The sequence below is a fragment of the Podarcis bocagei genome (genome assembly GCF_964188305.1).
Source record: "Podarcis bocagei genome assembly, chromosome: 9".
Classification (NCBI taxonomy): Eukaryota; Metazoa; Chordata; class Lepidosauria; order Squamata; family Lacertidae; genus Podarcis; species Podarcis bocagei.
Window position 1 is genome coordinate 15,365,560 of NC_138134.1, and position 23,644 is coordinate 15,389,203.

Consider the following 23,644-nt stretch of genomic DNA (forward strand, 5'->3'; position numbering starts at 1 on the left):
GATATTTAAAATGTTTCTCTGTGTTATATACAAGGCATTAAAGGTCTCTATTGGATCTTTGTAGGGGGTTGGTGACATCCCACGTGATACCTCTATCAAATGACCATTTCAGGAATCAGGTGTTTGCAGATCCTGTCCCATTATTTAAAAGGATATTTCTGCATTCCAGAAGCTGCACATTCCAGGGCACATGCCAGAGTCATGTTCTGCATTTCAAGTATTCTATTAGGTTCAGCTGGCTTAATTGCAGTTCATGCAGCCTATTAAAAAGTTCAGGAGCTTATGTAAACATTATAGCAAAGATCTGAAACAATGGGCAGATTCAGGGGTTTAGTGGTCCGGCAATACCAGCTGCATGGTGGACAGCCAGGTGGGAAACCTGGGATAAAAGAATCCTAGCATCTGCCTGGGAACATCAGGACTGAATGGAGCAGTAGAAACCCCATCACCTCTGAATCCCTTCTACTTTTGTTGGTCAAGGTTGAAGGGGGGGGGCAGTGGAAATGTGGATTCTCACTGTTCCAGTTCCAAGTTGATGCAGCAGAGAGGTCTGTATTGGGCCTATGACTAATAGCTGAACCAGTTTATGATTCAGGATCTCCTTGACTGAACCAGTTCCTGATCATCATTAAGTTCTGTGGAACTAAGTAAATGGGCTATAATCTGGGGTATGATTGTGATGAAGCAAAACCAATGAAAGCAATGATATTTTAGCTTCCAGAAAAGCTGAATTACATACTCCCCCCCAACATTTTTCCAATAAAAATAGGGACATCCCTTACTACTATTACTACTACTACTACTATTATTATTCCCTGCCAATGAAAATAGGTATGTCCTAAACAACAACAACTCCCCTATCAACTGGCTCGGATGCCCCAGCCACTCTGAGTGGCCTCCAACATATATTGAAACATACTCAAACATTAAACATTAAGAAACTTCCCTATGTAGGTCTACCTTCAGATGTCTTCTAAAGGTTGGGTAGTTACTTATCTCCTTGGCTCAGGGATTGCGTAATTCCATGCCCTCCAACATTTCTCTGGTGAAAATAGGGACGTCCTAAGGAAAAGTGGAACATTCCACGATCAAATCAGAAACCAGGATGGCGTCTGTAAATCCGAGACTGTCCCTGGAAAACAGGGACACTTGGAGGGTCTGGAATGGGGTTTTAATGAAAAGATTTTATAGGTAAAAATATGCAATCATAACACAAACTAGAAATGTACAGTATTGCCCATTCTTAGTCCTGAGAAGATTTGTTAAAAATATAATTAGATAAGCTAAGGTCTTGTCAACAGAACAGTTTTGAATGAGCTGGCTAGTCCTGGTCAATTGATTCAGCTCCAATTCATCTCTCTGATGAAGGAACACACAGGGACTTCGGATCACTTTATTTTGAGATTGCAGCACAAAGGAAACATCAAAGAAAAAAATCTTGCCAGCAAATAAGCTAAACAGGAGCTGTTTGGCAGAAATCCAAATGATTAGCATATTGCAAGCTACTGTACTATCAAGCAGGCTTTAGAAAACGGAACAGATTGACCAGGGGAAGATCTGTTATTACTTGCAAGGGTTTGTCGACAAGATATTTTTTTCTTTTTTTTTTAAAGGAAGGTGGGGGTGGAAATTGTTCAGAACGAGTACAAGAATGAGCAACCAGCCTTTCCACATATGATTCAGGGGGCTGTGACTGCAAGGTCACGTTCCTCCATGAACCCATGAAATATTTAAAATTAATTTCATTTGTCAGCCTCCTTTGTCATTAATAATTAACCGGAAATCATTTCCTGGAGTTCAGCGGGTCCCTCTCGCCTCAGAAACGCTTCTCCGTAGACACGCCAGCACCTGTTTTATAAGCTTCAAATGATACTTAGAATTATTTCCTGCGTCTTTCTGGCGCTAAATAAATAAATAATACCGGGCACAACTACCATAAATCCAACAGCATTATAACAGGGCTTGTGGATGAGGGTGGCGGATTGGAAAGAGAGAGAGAGAGAGAATGTATATTTGACAAAGATAAACTCCATCTCTGCGATAGCTCTAAGCAGCCTCCTGCGGTCCAGGCATGCAAAGTTCAGTGGTCCAGGCCTGACATGCTTGCTAGGTTTGTGCCTGTGGGGGTGTGAGTTAGGAGAAGGCTCAGAGCTCTGTGGTAGAACAGATGTTTTGTGTAGAACGTGGCAGGTTGAATCTACTTAAAAGGATGTAGCCGGCTGCACACATACACACACACACACCCCAAACCTAAGACTGATGAGAGGCACCGTCAGTCATGGCAGACAGAACTGGGAAAGACTGATCAATAGCTCTGCAAAAGGAAACTTCATACGTCTCTCTGATTTGAGGAAGGCTATAACAAGGTGCAAGGGACGCGGGTGGCGCTGTGGGTAAACCCCAGCGCCTAGGACTTGCCGATCGCATGGTCGGCGGTTTGAATCCCCACGGCGGGGTGCGCTCCCGTCGTTCGGTCCCAGCACCTGCCAACCTAGCAGTTCGAAAGCACCCCTAAGTGCAAGTAGATAAATAGGGACCGCTTACCAGCGGGAAGGTAAACAGCGTTCCATGTGCTGTGCTGGCTTGCCAGATGCAGCTTATCACGCTGTCCACGTGACCCGGAAGTGTCTGCGGACAGCGCTGGCTCCCGGCCTATAGAGTGAGATGAGCGCACAACCCTAGAGTCTGGCAAGACTGGCCCGTACGGGCAGGGGTACCTTTACCTTTACCTTTATAACAAGGTGCATCTCAAAGTTCAAAAGTTCTAGCCTCACCTCCAGCAAAAGGATACCGGGTAGAATACCTGAGCAAACCCCCTCCCGAGACATTAGAAACCCACAGTGTATCAAATCAGATGCTTGTCAACGTACACACCATATTGCCAGGATGCCGTCAGCAGTTCCCGGCTGGTTGCCCAGAAAAGTTTAAAGACAAGGAAAAGTTCCTTATAGTCCTTTTTTAATCTTTACAGAGAGAGGCTATAGAACCCAGTCTCTTGGATAATGGTGTTGTCCCGAGTGAATCGCCAGCCCCCCATCTCTCCTACTTCCTCATTCATCAGCATCATCCCCTCCTCTATGGGTGCTACTAAGCTCTTTGAGCTCTTTGCTCTCCTACTTTTCAGGCTCGCCAGGTTCTGGGAGATGGAGGGTCTGGAATGCATTCTAATGGCAACATGTCAGCCAACTGTTGCTCTGGTTCTCCCATGATTTCCCAACTTTTCCCCGCAACTGCCACTGAGCTGTGACCTCCCGCAAACCCCTGTTGTAAACCTATGCTGTTTCCTCCTCCTCCTCCTCCCTGGAAGGGTCAGGATGGGGAGGTAGTCTCCACCATTCCTCCTCTGCCCAGTCCCTGACATGTCTATAGAATCTTAGAATCTTAGAGTTGGAAGGAACCCCAAGAGTCATCTAGTCCAATCCCCTGCAATGCAGGAATCTCAGCTAAAGCATCCATGGCAGGTGGCCATCTAACCTCTGCCTAAAAATCTCCAAGGAAGGAGAGTCCACCACCTTTTGTGGGAGTCTGCTCCATTGCCAAACAGCTCTTACTGTCAGAAAGTTCTTCCTGATGTTTAGTCAGATTCTCCTTTCTTGTAACTTGAATCCATTGGTTCAGGTCTTACTCTCGGGAGCAGGAGAAAACAAGCTTGCTCCATCTTCCATGTGACAGTGCTTGAGATATTGGAATATGGCTATCACATCTCCTCTCTGTCTCTTCTTTTTCAGGCTAAACATACCCAGCTCCTTCAACCATTCCTCATAAGGCTTGGTTTCCAGACCCTTGATCATCTTGGTTGCACACATTCCAGCTTGTCAATATCCTTCTTAAATTGTGGTGCCCAGAATGGGACACAGTATTCCAGGTGTGGTCTAACCAAAGCAGAAAACAGTGGGACTATTGCTTTCCTTGACCTGGACTCTATCCTTGTGTTGATGTCCCCCCATCTTATATTTGTGCTGTGAGCACTCTAGTATTCTGTGCTTTCCTCTGGGACCTCTCCCCAGGAAGTAATCCCTCTTTCCAAGTCACACCACTTGATTCCACTGATTTTAATAAACTCCCCCCCCCAATCTTGTTGGCATCTGTCTGTCTCAGGAGAAAATGGAGGAGTACATTTTTGAGGGTGAAGTCAAACCACTTGTTGCACACATAAATGTACACATTAACCTTCCATTTGGATTACTAGGAAGAACAAACACAAGTTTCCATTGCAAATATGTTCTTCGTTCCGAATAAATGCCTCAAGTTATAGAAGCTAAAAAATCATGCCAACTTCTTACAGGAGAATGACAAAGCTTGTCACATTTGCTATAAAGTAGCCAATTCATTTTAAATAGTTAATCAGTACAAAATTATGTTTCACCATTAACAGCAATCAAACAGTAGTTCATAGCTTGCTGCCAACTCCCCCGCCCCAAGACTGTGGCAGGAATGTAACACTCTGCATTTCTTTTGAGCTGCAATTGTCATTTCCTTCCCCTTTCAATCATTCCTTCATTTGTAGTTAAGAATATCTGACTAGCACTTGTTGCAAATCTAGAGCACAGTGTACAGAGCAATGTGCACATTACTGGCACAGAGCAAAGCAACATAATGGAGCCTTCAGCATTCTCATCTGTCTTAGATGAATAGTGGATAATTGCATTAGGAGAAGGGGGATTTTTTAATAATAATAATAATAAACAGGAAATGTGAAACATTTGTCAACAAGGTACTGCGATGTTTGTAAGAAGAAGGCAAGTGAGTTCTCAGCATAATGAAACTTTACACAAATGCAAAGGCATCTGAGGTCCCATCTAAGTTATTTGGTTCCAGTAATTTGAATTTGTCAGATATGCTGATGACACAACCTTGATGGCAGAAAGTGAGGAGGAATTAAAGAACCTTTTAATGAGGGTGAAAGAGGAGAGTGCAAAATATGGTCTGAAGCTCAGCATAAAAAAACCTAAGATCATGGCCACTGGTCCCATCACCTCCTAGCAAATAGAAGGGGAAGAAATAGAGGCAGTGAGAGATTTTACTTTCTTGGGTTCCATGATTACTGCAGATGGTAACAGCAGCCACGAAATTAAAAGACGCCTGCTTCTTGGGAGAAAAGCGATGACAAACCTAGACAGCATATTAAAAAGCAGAGCCATCACCTTGCCAACAAAGGTCCATATAGTTAAAGCTATGGTTTTCCCAGTCCTGATGTATGGAAGTGAGAGCTGGACCATAAAGAAGGCTGATTGTCGAAGAATTGATGCTTTTGAATTATGGTGCTGGAGGAGACTCTTGAGAGTCCCATGGACTGAAAGAAGATCAAACTTATCCATTCTTAAGGAAATCAGCCCTGAGTGCCCACTGGAAGGACAGATCCAATACTTTGGCCACCTCATGAGAAGAGAAGACTCCCAGAAAAAGACCCTGATGTTGGGAAAGAATGAGGGCACAAGGAGAAGGGGATGACAGAGGATAAGATGGTTGGACAGTGTTCTCGAAGCTACCAACATGAGGCTGACCAAACTGTGGGAGGCAGTGGAAGACAGAAGTGCCTGGCGTGCTCTGGTCCATGGGGTCATGAAGAGTCGGACACGACTAAACGACTAAACAACAACAACAACAATTTGAATTTGAATATTGAATTCATAAATGTGCAAATATTTCTGTGTGAAACATATAAAAATGAAAGTAGACAACACATTGTGTCCATGCTGTTGTAACCTGCAACAAAGCGCACACAAAATGCCCCTCGAAAAGGATGCTTTTAAATTATTCTACTGTGTTTTCTGAAATATTGATTGTATGTAATCTACAGGGTCAGCACAGCTTGCTGGGTGATATAGTCTGGTTGTTTAATGAGACAAGAGTATGGAGATCTGGATCACAATTATATCACAATTTTACATTTTTTTTTAAGTATTCAAATTGTTAAAACACAAGTATAAATTTTCTTCTTACAAACATTGCAAGTTCTATCTCAATCCTGCTAGCGTTTTTTTCAAATGTGTACACTGATTTTCTATATATGAAATAAATTTACTCCAGTCTCTCTGAAACACTTGGTCACTCTGATGATGGATTTTTTCTGTCAGGTTTTCTGTCATCTTCATCTGCCAATCCTGTATCGTGGGAATCCTATGACCTTCCAGATGTTGCTGAACCACCACTTCCAGCAGCCTCAACCAGCATGGCCAATGATGAGGCATGATGGGAGTTGGAGTCCCACAACCTCTGGAGGGGCAGAGGCATCCATTCTTATCATCATAGAATTGTAGAATTGGAAGGGACCCTGAGGATCATCTGCTCCACGCCCCTGAAATACAGGAATATGCATCTGTCCTCTACAGGAATCGAACCTGCAACCCTGGCATTATTAGCATCATGCTCTAACCAACTTGTGGCATGTGAAACACAAGAGCAGTCAAGTACAACATCCCTAGAGTGGACATAAAAAGGGATGTCTGGACCAGCCAGTCGGAACTTCCTGTTTCTCCTTAGCTGGGACAGACTTTCTCTGCATTTGACTAGAGGTGGCCGTGACCTCACCTGCCCAGGTAACAAAAGAGCAGGATTGGTCAGCCATCTCTCTCTCTCTCTGACCACATTCGCCGAAGAAGCAACATCTGCTTAGCCTAAGATGCTCTCTTGGCTTCCAGCCAAGAGAGGAAGAAGGGACTCTCTCCTTATGGGATAGTTTCCAGGTGTATATTACTTTTGTAACTTAAGTCTGCCTTCTGGGATCCATTTGTGAACAGAATGTGAGTGAGTAAACTCTTTTTTATACTTTTATAGAAGACTATGTTGTGTCTATCTTTTTATGAGGGACTAAATGGGGAATTACCAAAGAAACGTATTTTAGAGGCTTTAGCGAGCCTAAGCAAACGCATCCGCTGTGCAAGTTTTAAAAAGGGGAATGTTACTCTGCTAAATTGTAGAACTTGTTAACACAAGTTGGAAAGGATGTAATCAAACAATATATCCTCTCCTGAATCCCTGAACATTCCCACACAATTGAGCTATCCAGGCATATTCTCTTTAATGTATACACCGAATCTAAGACTAAAATATAGACTTGTATGTCATCTAGCAAGCTTGGTAGTGGACGCTGGGTTTCTGAATTCAGGGTCAAGGCCCTAGCCATTCCCCCACACTGTTTTCTTTGTATATATATAAAACTGAATAGTAGCACTGTAAGTAGGTAACATTATTTTGCTTTGTACTCAAAGGAAACCACAGTAAGCTGACTACTCCAACTTATACTTCACTTTAAATTTTAATCAGTCTGACTTCAGGGGAGGGGGGGGAGGTTTTAAAGCCTTCATATTAAAATAAAAATCCTGCCTTTGGGGGTTTGAGTAGTAATTTGTAGTTTTAGGATATCATTTATCATTCCGTTTCCTCTAATCCCAGGAGGTTTAGTTATGAGTTGGATTTGCTAGCAGAATGCTGACATTTTTTAGCTACCCCCCCCCCAGAAGATAAACTAAATGTAACAAGCAGAATGAAATCTTTATGGTATGAAATTAAAGGTCATCTTGCAAGCATAAAATGACCTTTCTTCCAGGAATCCATTAGGCTAAAATTTGTAAAATGCTACTAATAAAAAAAGACTTTTACGCTCTTAGATGAATAAATAGGGGTGGCTATACAAATGTAGGAGATAAAAGTTTAAACCCCACCATAGATAAGGAAAACTACCCGAGGAAGCAACGCATAAAAATAATTAGAGATATCACTTGTCAATTAGCTCAGAGTCATTTTTTTAAATATATATATATATATATATATATATATATATATATATATATATATATATATATATGCTTTCATATCTGTTTACACAAGAAAAAGTTTCTTACATATTTCATCATTAATTAAATGAACATCAAAATAAGCAAGCAGAAGAAGAAATATTTTCTGCCACATGTAGTTTGCTATATTGGGCTTTAAGAATGGGACTTAGTAAGTTCCATCTTGTTATGTTATCATTCGTTTATATGTAGCCTTTCAGCCAAAAAGCGTCTCGAGAATAAACAGATACAAATACAATAATGCAAATACAAAATAATGCAAACAAAACAAATTCAAAATATTTAAACAGTATTAAAAGCCAAACACATACATGTTTGCCTAAAAGGCAAAGAAGGTCCCCTGTAAAAATAAATAAATAAATTTAAAAAAATTGTCCAGTAGCACCTTAGAGACCAACTAAGTTTGTTCTGGGTATAAGCTTTCGTGCGCATGCACACAAAAGCTTACACCCAGAACAAACTTAGTTGGTCTCTAAGGTGCTACTGAACAATTTTTAAATTATATTTATTTATTTATTTTGACTGTGCCAGACCAACATGGCTACCTACCTGAACCCTGTAAATATGTTAAGAGAAGACAATAATACGTAAGCAGCATCTTTGCCTTATAAGATCCTAAGCGAGGCAGAGGGGAAGGCAAGGCAGGTGGAAAAGTTATTTTCTCTGTAGCAATGCTTGCCAGGCAGAACCTCCTCTTTTCCTCCCTGATCTTCTCGTTTGCAAAATATCCAGCCTGAGAAGGAGTTTTGTAGAGCTCAAAAACATGCTTACTATTCTGTGACATTTTTGTCTGTCATAATAATGAGAATGCTGAACTATAGATTTTGGATTCTTTTTTTCTGAAAGGAAAGACCATTGCACCTTACTTTGCTTTTTAGGTGTACGAGGGGCATTCATTAAAGATTTCCCCTGACATACTTCCCGCAGACTGAGACAAACAAAACTGGGCACAGTTATTAGTCCTCCTCTAGATAGCTGCCAGCAAGAGTCACACACTTCTCCCATCGCTTTATGCAGCTGTGGAGACCTCATCTGTAAAAGTCGGCAGGTTGTGTCAGAAGCCACAACGTGACCTCAGAAATCAGCATTTCAACGTCTGTTAAAAGCTTGCCCTTCAAAAATAACTTCATGGTTGGAAAGAGGTGGAAGTCCGATGGTGTGAGGTTGGGGGTGAGGAAGGATTTCATAGCCACAGGACTGTGCTTCTGTCTGAGCAACAATTGTGAATGGGGGTGTTATCCTGCAGGAGGCAGACACCTTTGGTCAGCATACCACACCTCTCAATTTTGATGGCCTTCCACAATTTCTGCAGCAGTGAAGTGTAGTATGTCCCGGTAATTGTGGTACCCCTTGCCAGGAAATCTATCATCACTACTCCGCCCTAGTCCCAAAAGACCACTGCCCACTGACGGCTGGACACGTTCCTAGTTTGGAGGTGGTGAGGCAGAGTGCTTCCATTGTTTGGACTGGGATTTAGTTTCTGAGTCATAATGATGGACCCATGTTTCGTCCTGAGAAATTAGTCTGGTGAAGAAGTCATCATGGTTTTCGTGACACGTGGCAAAAAAAGCCCATGAGCATGTGACTTGTTCCTGCTTCTGGAAAGGCATCAGCAGACAGGGAACCCACCGTGCAGACACCTTTCCCATGTGCAAATGGTCATGGATGGTTTTTTTCTACAGAGCCCACACTGATCTTGACATCTGCAGCTAGTTGGTGAATGGTTATATGGCGATCCTCCAAAATGGCGGCCTCCACTTGCCGGATGGTGTCTTCATCAATGGCGGACTGTGGTTACCCAGGAATGGGAGCTATTCCACTGAAGTCCAACCACACATGAACTGACGATGCCAGTGCTTGACTACGTTATACTATGGGGCACCATCCCCATAAGTCCCTTTCATCTCATCAAACGTCCTGTTTCAAGTACAGCAACCTGATAACCGCTTTGCATTCAACTGGTTCCATCATCAGAGGTTACTCCACGTTAGCACCTGCAACAGAGAAACTGCTAGGAATTCAGAGCTACAAATTACGACATTACCTATGGAGAGATGTACATTTTTATCCTCCTACGATAACTGGAAGTAGGTCGGGGAAATCTTTAATGAACGACCCTCAATACAGGAAGCTAGGTTGACTTATATTTTAACATCTGTTGGATCCAGGCGTTATAAGGGTCTTGCTTACAGTCAGTACTTTTTTCTGGGGGGATGCAGGGGGGCGCATACCCCTAAACATTTTGTGAATCTAAGTTTGGCCTCTTTGAGGGGCAATATTTCAATATGAGTAGCAAAATGAGAGTACCCAAAACATTTTTAAAGAAAAAAGCACTGCTTACAGCCAACTTCCTCCCCACCCCAGCTCATAACACTATTAATATTTTTTACCAAGTTTGAATGCCACCCCTAGCTTTCAGATATTTCATATGACAGCCAATTACTTGTGTGTGTCAGAGCAGCTGGGGCGGGGCGGTGGTCATTACAGAGCTTCAGCTGGAGGATCAAAAAGAGTGTGGGAAATTTCTGCTTAGTGTTTAAATATATGTCTTCAGTAGGGAGTTAGGAACTGAAAAAAGATCTCCTGGAGGCAGAGACTAACACCAGAAGGAGTCATCTCACATGTTCACACTTGAGTGTATGAAAGACTGAAGAAAATGTCTATTAAATTCCAAGTCTGATCCATAAATCCTACCTATGATGCCTCTACTGAGCTGACTGTGACACTCCTGGGAACCTCAAAAACAGTCACAAGTCTTTACTGATAGGACTGGTATCTAGGACCTCTCCTGGGACAAGAAGTGGGGTCACAACAAGAAGCACACCACCAGCTGGGGGGGCACCCACCACACTTGTCTCCTGGTAGATGGATTGCTATTGCCTATAGTGAGGGGAAGGGGCCAGGATGGGGCTAGGGCTGGCCCAAGACTTTTTGCACCTGATGCAAAATAAAAAACAGCGCGCACACATCCTACCACCACTTCATGCACATCTGCCCCTACCCTCCTTTCTGGGTTTGCTGCCCTGCTGCCCTGCCACTGTTCCCAGCCTGCTGCCTGAGGTGACTGCCTCAGTGAGGCTAATGGGTAGACCAGCTCTGGAAAGCAGGGAAACCAGTGTGGTGTAAATGCACCAGCAGGAGCACCGGATTGGCTCTGCCAGTGAATTTGCACTGTGCCAGCCTCCCCACCTCTTTGCACCTATTGCTCCTAGTAAACAACGACCTAGCTGCTAGTAAGGTAGAACAGTGGTTCTGCCCAACTCAGGAAGCCACTTTTGTTCACAGCATAGAAATGTAGTTGACAGATGAGGGAAGAGAAAAAACTGGGTGAATTCTGCAGGGAGGAGGCTGGATGTTTAAAGCAGTTTGTACAACTCATACAGCTAAAAAGAACAATTTGACATTAAACTCAAATTGAGTGACATACAACTAAAAGTAGAGTGACATACAACTACAAAGAAGAGTTTGGTCTCAAACCTATGCAGAGAAAAGAAAAGATTGAATAATGAAAGATCTATTTAAAGCTGGGGGGGCTGTTGTTGTTGTTACTGGAGAATATTTGGCTCAAAATTGGGGTGGGTGGGGAGAAGCAACATTCTGAGCGTCTTGAAACTAGGGAACAGTTTTGGGGTGCATGAAATTATTTTGAATATTTATGGAAGTGGCTCTTATAGCTGGCAGTTGAAAGGACTTTTTTTAATCTCCTCCTGGTGGCCATTTGCCACAGAGTGCTAGGGCCAGTATAAGATGGGGGACACCTGGCTTACTTGTAGTACATGTTAAAAGGATCTAGGGGTCTTCTTGCTGTTTTTTAGTCGTTTAGTCGTGTCCGACTCTTCGTGACCCCATGGACCAGAGCACGCCAGGCACTCCTGTCTTCCACTGACTCCCGCAGTTTGGTCAAACTCATCCTGGTAGCTTCGAGAACACTATCCAACCATCTCGTCCTCTGTCATTCCCTTCTTCTCGTGCCCGCCATCTTTCTCAACATCATGGTCTTTTCCAGGGAGTCTTTCTCTTCTCATGAGATGGCCAAAGTATTGGAGCCTCAGCTTCAGGATCTGTCCTTCTGGTGAGCACTCAGGGTTGATTTCCCTAAGAATGGAGAGGTTTGATCTTCTTGCAGTCCATGGGACTCTCAAGAGTCTCCTCCAGCATCATAATTCAAAAACATCAATTATTTGGCGATCAGCCTTCTTTATGGTCCAGCTCTCACTTCCATACATCACTACTGGGAAAACCATAGCTTTAACTATACGGACCTTTAGTGCACTAGGGGTCTTAAAGGTAAAGGTAAAGGTACCCCTGCCCGTTCGGGCCAGTCTTGACAGACTCTAGGGTTGTGCACTCATCTCACTCTATAGGCCGGGAGCCAGTGCTGTCCGCAGACACTTCCAGGTCACATGGCCAGCATGACAAGCTGCATCTGGCGAGCCAGCGCAGGACACGGAATGCCGTTTACCTTCCTGCTAGTAAGAGGTCCCTATTTATCTACTTGCACCCGGGGGTGCTTTTGAACTGCTAGGTTGGCAGGCGCTGGGACCGAGCGACGGGAGCACACCCCGCGGCGGGGATTCGAATCGCCGACCTTTCGATCGGCAAGTCCTAGGCGCTGAGGCTTTCACCCACAGCGCCACCCGTGTCCCACTGGGGGTCTTAGTGGACCATAAACTTAACATTTGCAGCAGCAAAAATAATCTAAAGTTCTTCTAGGCTGAATCAACCGAAGCATAGTGTCAACGGAAGTAATAATACATTCAATTCTGCCTTGGTCAGACCACACCTGAAATACTGTGTCCGATTCTGGGCACTACAATTTAGGAAGGATGTTGACAAGCTGGAACATGTGCAGAGAAGGGAAACCAAGATGGTCAAGGGTCTGGAAACCAAGATGGTCAAGGGTCTGGAAACCAAGCCTTAGGAGGAACAGCTGAAAGAGCTGCGTATGTTTAACCAGGAAAAGAGGAGAGTGAGAGCAGATATAGAATCATAGAGTTGGAATAGACCACAAGGGCCATCGAGTCCAACCCCCTGCCAAACAGGAAACACCATCAGAGCACTCCTGACATATGGTTGTCAAGGCTCTGCTTAAAGACCTCCAAAGAAGGAGAATCCACCACACTCCTTGGCAGCAAATTCCACTGTCGAACAGCTCTTACTGTCAGGAAGTTCTTCCTAATGCTTAGGTGGAATCTTCTTTCTTGTAGTTTGGATCCATTGCTCCGTGTCCGCTTCTCTGGAGCAGCAGAAATAACCTTTCTCCCTCCTCTATATGACATCCTTTTATATATTTGAACATGTCTATCATATCAATAATAATAATAATAATAATAATAATAATAATAATAATAATAATAATAATAATAATTTATTATTTATACCCCGCCCATCTGGCTGGGTTTCCCCAGCCACTCTGGGTGGCTTCCAAAAGAATATTAAAATACTGTGATACATCAAACATTAAAAGCTTCCCTAAACAGGGCTGCCTTCAGATGTATTCTAAAAGTCTGGTAGTTGTTCTCTTTGACATCTGGTGGGGGGGCGTTCACCCCTTAACCTCCTCTTCTCCAGGCTAAACATGCCCAGCTCCCTTAGCCGTTCCTCATAAGGCATCGTTTCCAGACCTTTGACCATTTTGGTTGCCCTCCTCTAGACACGTTCCAGTTTGTCAGTGTCCTTCTTGAACTGTGGTGCCCAGAACTGGACACAGTACTCCAGATGAGGTCTGACCAGAGCAGAATACAGTGGCACTATTACTTCCCTTGATCTAGATGCTATACTCCTATTGATGCAGCCCAGAATTGCATTGGCTTTTTTAGCTGCTGCATCACACTGTTGGCTCATGTCAAGTTTGTGGTCAACCAAGACTCCTAGATCCTTTTCACATGTACTGCTCTCAAGCCAGGTGTCACCCATCTTGTATTTGTGCCTCTCATTTTTTTTGCCCAAGTGCAATACTTTACATTTCTCCCTGTTAAAGTTCATCTTGTTTGTTTTGGCCCAGTTCTCTAATCGGTCAAGGTCGTTTTGAAGTGTGATCCTGTCCTCTGGGGTGTTAGCCACCCCTCCCAGTTTGGTGTCATCTGCAAATTTGATCAGGATGCCCTTGAGTCCATCATCCAAGTCGTTGATAAAGATGTTGAATAAGACCGGGCCCAAGACAGAACCCTGTGGCACCCCACTAGTCACTCTTCTCCAGGATGAAGAGGAACCATTGATGAGCACCCTTTGGGTTCGGTCAGTCAGCCAGTTACAAATCCACTGAGTGGTAGCATAGTCAAGACCGCATTTTACCAGCTTCTTTACAAGAATATCATGGGGCACCTTGTCGAATGCCTTGCTGAAATCAAGATAGGCTACATCCAGTGCGTTCCCTTCATCTACTAGGCTTGTAATTCTGTCAAAAAACGAGATCAGGTTAGTCTGACATGACTTATTTTTCAGAAATCCATGATAGCCGTCTTCAAATATCTAAAGGGTTGTCACATGGAAGATGGAGCAACTTGTTCTCTTCTGCTCTGGAAGCTAGGATCTCAACCAATAGCTTCAAGTTACAAGAAAGGAGAATCTGACTAAACATCAGGAAGAACTTTCTGACAGTAACAGCTGTTCAGCAGTGGAACGGACTCCTCCAGGAGGCTGTGGACTCTCTTTCACTGGAAGTTTTACAGCAGAGGTTGGATGGCCACCTGCCATGGATGCTTTAGTTGAGATACCTGCATTGCAGGGGGTTGGAATAGATGACCCTTGGGGTTCCTTCTAACTCTAAATTTATATGATTCTAAGATGCTTCTAGAGACACGGGTGGTGCTGTGGTCTAAACCACTGAGCCTAGGGCTTGCCGATGAGAAGGTTGGTGGTTCAAATCCCCACAATGGGGTGAGCTTCCATTGCTCAGTCCCAGCTCCTGCCAACCTAGCAGTTCAAATGCACGTCAAGGTGCAAGTAAATAGGTATCGCTCCAGTGGGAAGGTAAACGGTATTTCCGTGCACTGCTCTGGTTCACCAGAAGCGGCTTAGTCATGCTGGCCACATGACCAGTGTGGACAAACACTGGCTCCCTCGGCCTATAGAGTGAGATGAGCGCCGCAACCTCAGAGTCATCCGCGACTGGACCTAATGGTCAGGGGTACCTTTACCTTTTTAAGATGATTCTATACTCCATATACACTGCGGGAGAAATCCTGTCTGCTGCAAAAAATTATACCCCCTCCTGTGGCTGCCATTTTCCACCAGAACGTTTGGAGAACTCTGCCCTTTGTTGACTTTTGTTTCCTGGCCTTGCAGGACAGCCACACTGTTGCACTCAGTTGAGACCTTAGGTTGAAATAGGCAAGACCTATTCTCCAAACTTCTACTGGAAAGGGGTGGAGTGTTTGTTACAAAATGTCGCCTATTCCAAAGCACTTCCAGTTGACAATAGTATCTAATGATACAATTCAGAATGTTATGGGTGGTTCGCCAGCACTGATGGGCTTCTTTTTTCTTTTTAAGTCAATGTTGAAGCACTGTCATTCAAATATTTAGCTCACAATAAAGTTTCTGAGTTTATCCTCTTTCTTTTCCTTTTATAGCTCTAGAATGGCACGGTCTGCCTTCTGCACATATCAACGCAGGCTGAGCTAATAGGCAAACATCCATCATGCCTTTTGCCTTAAGCAGTGGTTTTCAACCTTCAGGCAATGCTGAGCAAAAATAAAACATTTCTTGGGCACAGGAAACCCTGCCAGCAGTATGCAAAGTATTTATGCAAGTCTCCAGTGAATATTAATAATCTTGCTGCAAGGATACACACACACACACCCCGATTTGAATTTTAACCAAAAAAATATATATCCAGCATTAAAATCTGTTCAAGGATTCTCAGTATCCTTCTGTTTGAAAAGAGGAAAGCCAAAGGTTCAATTCAAGGTCTATTTAATTGCCTGATCCTTTGTGCTGCTGTGCTGAAACAGCAGGTCGTGGGATTAGGGGTCTGGGACACAGACTGAATGGCTTGTTCTTTGTCACTTTCAGTGCTGGCGCACTTCAAATAGAAGACACCTGGGATTCTCTGTAAAGCAAAAGTTCAGGTAAATTTGGAGGGTGCTATTCAGCTGAAGTTTATCAATGAGTTTCTGTGGCAAAATAATTTGGTATGGATAGCAAGATGTCTTGGGGATGGGTTGCATATCTTTGAGACCTAACAACAGACCTATCTTATAAGGGCAGGTTATATTTTTTTAAAAAAAATCTAATTTGGAATGCTGGCGTAGGGAGAAGTCACTGTAAGATTGTTGCTGTTTTGTGGGTAGAGTGCAGTACAGCAAACCCTCTTGCTCCCCGAAACCACACTTTTTGCAATAATGTAAATGATGGGGGAAATGCCCTGGGAAATGTGGAGTACCAACTCCCTGATACGAAATCGTAGAAGCACCCCGTAATGAAATCAGGATGAATAAGCAGCCAAAATTGTACAACATCCTTGCAAACTTTGCACGGATAAACCAAAACGAATGCTCAAAAAGCAGGTCAACAGGGGTTGCCATGGCTACTCCTGCTTCTGCACCAGCCACAAATCTGATGGCAGTTTGAATGGGCATTCCCTGCTCACTGGTGTACACATGTAGCTTCTCTTAGCCTTAGATTCCCTCTTACATGGAGGCACACTTAGAATAAGAGTTGCTATTCATCTAAGTCCTGTTCACACTGCCAATGAATACATACCTGGTTGCAGTGTGGATGTTATATCTGTCAAAAGTTGAAATTGTTGTTTTTGCTAGTGTCTCATGAGCCATACCATAGCTCTGAGGCAATAACAAATGCTTCAAGTATCCTTGAAGAAAAAGAAAAAAGGAGGTACCAGAACTCACTATGAATACCACCCTTGTTGTCTTTTAATAGTAATGCCACTCACCTCAGAGGTGCTGGAACTGAGTTCTGGTGAGTTCTGGCTGAAAAAAGCCCTGCTGATCTCAACTGTTGGTTGGCGGGGGGGGGGGTGAGGGAAGAGTATATAAAGAGAATTCCTGGCTGCCCAGATCCAAGTTTGAGGCAAATACTCTTTGGTAAGAGAACCTCATCAGGGATTTAAAATCACAAAATATGCAGCAAAGTAAAGTGTGGAAATATAGGCAGTTAAATCATTAAAATATGTGAGTTCCAAAAATTCTCACATCCTCCAGCATATGAAAACACTACAAGTTTCATAAGTTAAAAAATAGTTTACTCTTCAAAGGTCAGGTTCATGTGCTTTCCCACATATCAGTCAGGAAACTTGCAAAGGCAGTAAAACTTGGCTTCATTCCAAAGTGGTGAAATTTCCTAAATTATGAGAGCCATGCTGTCTGAGCTTGGCACAACCAGCTCAGACCTCTTCACATGAAGGAGCGTCTCCACCCCCATCATTCTACCTGGACACTGAGGTCCAGCGCTGAGGGCCTTCTGGCGGTTCCCTCACTGCAAGAAGCCAAGTTACAGCGAACCAGGCAGAGGGCCTTCTTGGTAGTGGCACCCACCCTGTGGAATGCCCTCCCACCAGATGTCAAAGAGAACAACAACTACCAGACTTTTAGAAGACATCTGAAGGCAGCCTGTTTAGGGAAGCTTTTAATATTTGATGCATTACTGTATTTTAATATTTTGTTGGAAGCCGCCCAAAGTGGCTGGGGAATAATTTATTATTATCATCATCATCATCATCATCATCATCATCATCATCACATGTTGAACTTTTCAGGTAGACTGGAGAGTGCATAATAGGCCTGGTTACCTTTGTTCCTCACAAAGTGAGGGGAAGTGGACATAGCTAAGCATAGAAGGACAGCTTACTGTAAGGATACTAGATGTCCCCGTTTCCCGGGGACAGTCCCTGGATTTACAAATCAGTCCCCTGACAAAATCCATCTATTTAGGAGGAAGCTGAAAAGTGTCCCCAGATTCATTGAAGAAAATCTGGTAACCTTAGCTTACTCTTTGCTATCAAGCCCTTCATGTGTTAATTAGACTTTAGCATGTTGGCTGTATGAGGCTGATTATCCCACACCAACCATTAGGAGGAAGATCAGTATTATGACTCTCATATTGCCAGCGGTAGAGGACTCAGGATAAGAGACAGTGTCTTTCCTGAGACCACCCAGTGGAGGTCTGAAAAACCTGTGACTCACATGCTCATCACAGGCACCAAGGATTCGGTAAACTGCTTGGTTTTTGTGTTGACAAAGAGTTGGGGGAAAAGGTGGGGCAGAGGCTTCTACTGAATACTTGGCAGGCCACAATGCACGGCTGATAGTCTGCATTTGATGTTGCAAGAGCGAAATTGTGCAGACTGGCAATACTTGAACTCAGGACTTTTCTGGTCTGCAGATCAGTCTCTTATCTGCAAGATCTCCCAGTTACTCTGAAACGACCCCTTTCAGTATTGCTTCTCCCTCCCTCACTTGCCATTATTCAGCTTTGCTTTCCTCTCTCTCTTGATTTCCTCATGATGTGTATTTGCTCAGAAATGCAATTTTCTTTTCTTATCCATCCATGTCCTTTGGATGTTCCTCTCCCCACCCCCAGGCTTCCTTTTCTTTTTTTGCCCCCCCCCCCTTCTGCAGAATTTTGACAAACAAAACATTAAAACCAGTCCAGGGGAAGGAAAAATGTATATATATTTCACAGTCCATTTGCTGAGCTGCTTGCACAGTCTCCTCCAGAAAAAAAGAAAGAAGGAAATATAATGGAGTGTGTTGTACAGGAGAAATACTGACATACAGCACATTCAGTGACCAAAAAGTTTTTTTTCCCCATAGAGCAATAATGCTTGACATGAATTTAATCTGTTATAGGGTACAGAACTCTCCTCAAACTCTTTTTATGGTCGTTAAAGCTCCTTGGAGGTTTCTTGCTGTTAGCAAAGTCAACTTAAATAATGCAGATGAAGCCCAGAGAGAGAATCCTAATAACACTTTACTTATGAAACTGAATAAAAACAGTGTATAATTTGAGGAGAAATAAACAGAGAGAGGAATATTCAAATAATTCTGATTCAGAGTAAATCTTTTGAAGTTAATGGTCATGACTAACTTAAGTTTATTAATTTCAATCAATCTATTTTGCGTAGGACTTAATTGAATTCCACCAAAAAGTTTTATCTTTCTTGCTTCAGGTCTTGTACAAAGCAGAGAGAAAACTCTTTTTTAAAATGATTTTTATTATGTTTACATTTTTTACCATAGTCACAATCTACTCTTATCACCACCTAAGACTTTGCTCATCCTGAGCCTCAACTCCCCCCCCCCTTCCACTCCCTGGCAAAAATATTCGATATATTTCAAAAATATTCACTTTCATCATAGCGTTTCTATATCAACTTATTTACCTTCTTCCTATGCTTATGAAATTTACCTTGATAATTGTAAACCAGCCAAAAATTAACATTACAAAATATTTTAACTCAAACTTGCAAATGTTTTCAAATGTTTTCAATGTTCTCTCATATTGTATAAATTTATTCCAGTTCTTTTTAAACAGCTCATTACGCTGGTTTCAGATCTTCCCCGTCAGCTTTGCCAGTTCTGCATATTCAATCATTTCAGTCTGCCATTCTTCCAACGTTGGAAGTTCCTGCTGCTTCCATTTCTGGGCTAAAAGTGTCCTCGCAGCTGTGGTAGTGTACATAAATATATTTATGTCTTTTCTGAGAATTTCTTCTCCAATTATACCCAACAAAAATGCAGGGAGAAAACTGAACAGAATCTATTTTGAATGTTCCCCATTACTTCCTCCCATATTCCATCTTAAGACTGTGGCTAAAAACCTCCATGCATAGCTTCAATATCAGCTAAACCTTCCCCCCACCAGAACCTTACCTTCTAGTCTGATGAAGAGTTCTGGAGAACTTGAAAGTTTCAAAATGATTATGTAATCTTTTTTGATTGGCTTAATTTGGTATCACCCAAATGCGATGTCACTAAGTTTCAGAATTGTGCAGGTTTGGCAATGACCTCTATCCTTCTTTCAGAAACAATAATGTGTTGTGTTATGCATTGACTGATCCAATAAATATGTCCCTGGAAGCCTTGGCAAGCAACAATTCACAGAAATCTTTGTGACGGGAACTTGTCGTGATGTCAGCACTGACCTTGTCCAAGGTAAAGCCTTGTGCAAAGCTCCGACTATGCTATAAGAGAGCACAGCTCTCTCAGTTGTAAGCCCTGCTTCTACTGAAAGTTGCCTCTTCAACTAAAGGTTGTTCCAGCAGTGTTTGACTCTTACTGTACTGGGGCTTCTGTGATGGAGTCCTCTGAGTTACAGGATGACATTGTGACATCATTGGGCCAGGGCAGCTCTGCTGTCATGGTCTCACCTTGCAGATTTGCTTCTGGGGCTGGCTTTGCATACATCCTCTGTCTCATCCCCCGAAGAAGAGAAATCCAATCTCTGGGTCATAACAGAATTGTTGGGAACCTACTTCTTTCTAAGACTTTAATGCCTAATGATTGTGGAACAGTCCTCTACCTCTGAATCACTGCTGTTGAAAGAATAAGTTTGAGGACCTAGGAGAAAGGGAAATGGTGGAAAGCAGAGAAGGCTTGGGTCAGAAGAGGATTGGCAGGAAAGCACTTGGAATAGGGCAGGTTTCTCCAAGATCTCGGTGCACTGTGAAAAAGCCTGATAAGAATGAGCCCATCAAAAAACCCAGCCTTAAACAACACCATCTATTTGTGGTGATGAGAACTAAAGCAAACTTTTAGTAACATTAATGGAAAGGAAACCACATTCCAACCAAAGAGGAATGGTTGAACAAACTATGCGAATATTTGGAATTAGCAAAGTTAACTGATTTAATAAGACAAAAAATGAAAATGTTTAACTGATTATTTATGCAGACAAGGATCAAATACAATGATTTGGTTGTGTTTAGAGTAGACTTGTGAGAGATCTAGAGAATTTATTGAATTGATCATCTATGTGGGATTCTATGGGAGAAAAAATACAGAATAACAGATATAACTTTGTTTAAAATGTTTATAGGAAGTGCAGTGTAAGTGGTGGAAGTCAATCAATGAAATTTTATTATTATTTACTTATTGAAATAGATGTAGAATAAACTTGGAATAAACTCTTCCTATTTTCTTCTTTTTTCTTTTTCTATTTTTTTTCCTTTTTAAAGATTTATTCCTTCTTTCTTTCCTTTTTTCTTTCTTCTATATTTTTCTTTTCTTGAGAACTTTGTACATATGTTATGTAATTATAATATTTTGTTTTGATTTTGTAATAACTATGCTAAATTAATAAAATATTTTAAAAACAAGCATTAATGGGCAGTATACAAATTTTAGATAGAGTGATAGAATGGTAGAGTGATAGATAGATAGATAGATAGATAGATAGATAGATAGATAGATAGATTTTCTGGGTTTTTATACTTCTGTAGACAAGCATTGCTAATTTAGGAACAAGAACTGGGGATACAGGAAGGGATTGTTCATCTTTCTGAGCCACCTTTGTGGAAAGCTTCTGGGCTCAAAGCAAGGGCACCATGAAGATTAGTGTTAGTGTCATTGGTGCTGAACTGTCAATGGCACCACCATGGTATATATTCCACCATGTCATGAAAATTAATAAACCCAATCCCATTAGTTATCATGTCCAACCAGGTTAGGAAGGGCTATGGATCAGTAGCAGAGCTGTTCCTGGCCATGCAGGAGGAGATCCCAGATTCAATCCCCAACATCTTCAGGTAGGGCTAGGATATGAGAGACTCTTTGTCTGGAATCTTGGAAAGCCTCTGCCAGTTAACAAAGACAATCCTGAGCTATTTGGACCAAGGATCTAACTTGGTATAAGTGCAAGTCAATAAACCTGAGGATTATAAGTCCACTGAAGAAGTAAGATGGCACCAGCAAGAAATAAAATGGTGCCAACAATCAGGAGAACAATAGGACATTGCACAGTGTACTGATTTTTGCCACTGATAGGCTTTTTATTATTGGTATCCCAGCTCTTGTGGTTTTTCTTTGTTATCTATTAAATTTATTAGTTGTTGGCTACCTATGGAGTCTCTAAGTGATTTACAAAACTTGTAAAACATAAGGTATAACATGAAATCAAAAAGGTGGGAAAGAATATTATATTAGAGTTCTTAAAAATACCAAAATCAACAGGCCAAGTCAGTATAACGGCATGGAAGAATATTTTATTTTTTCTTGTTACAGGTAGGTTGTTACAAGTACAGGCCGTGTTTGTCTGCCGTAGTTGAAACAAATCAAATCAAATATCTTTAATACGGTCAATGACCAGGAAGAGTTGAAACAAAATTTAAAAATTCCTTCCAGTGGCACCTTAGAGACCAACTAAGTTTGTTATTGGTATGAGCTTTCGTGTGCATGCATACTTCTTCAGATATTTTATTTTTTCTTGTGAATGTATATTGACAGTGACCTGTTGTGGAATTTAGCTTTTTGGCTTTTGTTGCCCCCCCCCCAATAACTTGTCCTGTATAGTTTGGTTGCTTCCTTTAAAAGTACTATCTTTCTATTTGATTATACATGCTGGCATTTTAAAAAAAAATTGATTCCTCCCCCCCAAAAAAAACAACAAAAAACTGATCCAGGCAGGAAAGCAAACTTCTGACATCTTTTGGTCTGTGGGTATAAAAGTCACCCCAAGGAATCTTTTTTGTTATTGATTACAATTCCAAATTATTTCTTGTGTGTAATTATTTCTTGTTTGAGTGAAATGAAAAATGTAGAAGAAGGTGGCAACAAGTATGAAAACAACAACAACAACAACAACAACAACAACAACAACAACAACAGCGTAACCCTACCATTATCAGGTCCATACTGTGGGTATAGATATCACTTAGTTGAGGACAATTTAATATGTATTGGGCACAAAGGGTTTCATATACTTGTGACAGGAATTGGTTTTAAGGTTTAAATGTTAAAGTCACATTTTAAATACCGTATTTTTTGCCCTATAGGACGCACTTTTTCCCCTCAAAAAATGAAGGGGAAATGTGTGTGCATCCTATGGGGCGAATGCAGGCTTTCCCGGGCTTCCTGCAGCTCCGCGTCACCCTCCCGATCCCGGCGCGAAGCCGCGTGAGGCTCCGGAGGGTGGCGCAGAGCTGCCTGGGCTCCAGGGCTTCCTGCAGCTCTGCGCCACCCTCTGGATCCTGGTGCGAAGCCACGCGGGGCTCCGGAGGGTAGCGCAGAGCTGCCTGCATTCCGAAGCCTGGTGCACGCTGAAGAGCGCCCCCGGGCTTCGCACACCTCTCCGCAAGCCTGGGGAGACCGGCGCGGCTCCCTAGGCTTGCAGATAGCAGGCTGTTCTGGGGGCTGGGGTCGGGGGAAGCTCGGGCTTCCCCCGTGCCTGCCCCGTGCCTGGGGAGGGAATTTTTTTCCCCCTTTATTCCCCCCCCCCAAATTAGGTGTGTCCTATGGGGCGGTGCGTCCTATGGGGCGAAAAATACGGTACTTGATTGCCCACCTGATATTTTAAAGGTAAATGTATTAACAGCATGCATTCACATAAAAAATAGAATATAATCTAATTTCTGGGAGGAAAATGGCATACAAATATGGGACAAGCAAAGCTTCTTCAAGGTTCTTTATGTTAAACAATGATCAATGCCTCTGGGAAGGAACTTTGGGAAATGTATGCAAGTATATGAGATGTATCTAAAATTCCCTTTTAATGAGATTGATGGCGATACCTACCAAGTTTCCTCTGTTTAGCATACAAAAGAAATGTTTGCTCATAGCTTTCCTCTTTCTGATTATCTTATAGATTGTAATTCAAAAGGCCTGGTGATTAGTTGTGCTATGTTTAAATGTTATCAGTGTTCTGTTTATGACATGACTGAGGGAGGCAGA

The 23,644-nt window shown here is 42.5% G+C and overlaps 1 long non-coding RNA gene across 2 annotated transcripts; it reads right to left on the reverse strand.

Annotated features, from left to right (window-relative positions):
• Positions 1-19,208: 19,208 nt before the first annotated feature.
• Positions 19,209-20,047, reverse strand: LOC308594820. 2 transcript variants are annotated; one of them, XR_014011636.1, is made up of 2 exons: positions 19,903-20,047; positions 19,209-19,423 (listed from the first exon to the last, which is right to left on the reverse strand). It is a non-coding gene; the product is annotated as an uncharacterized lncRNA (long non-coding RNA). The 2 variants fall into 2 exon arrangements; XR_014011637.1 differs by having other exon boundaries at positions 19,631-20,047.
• Positions 20,048-23,644: the final 3,597 nt, after the last annotated feature.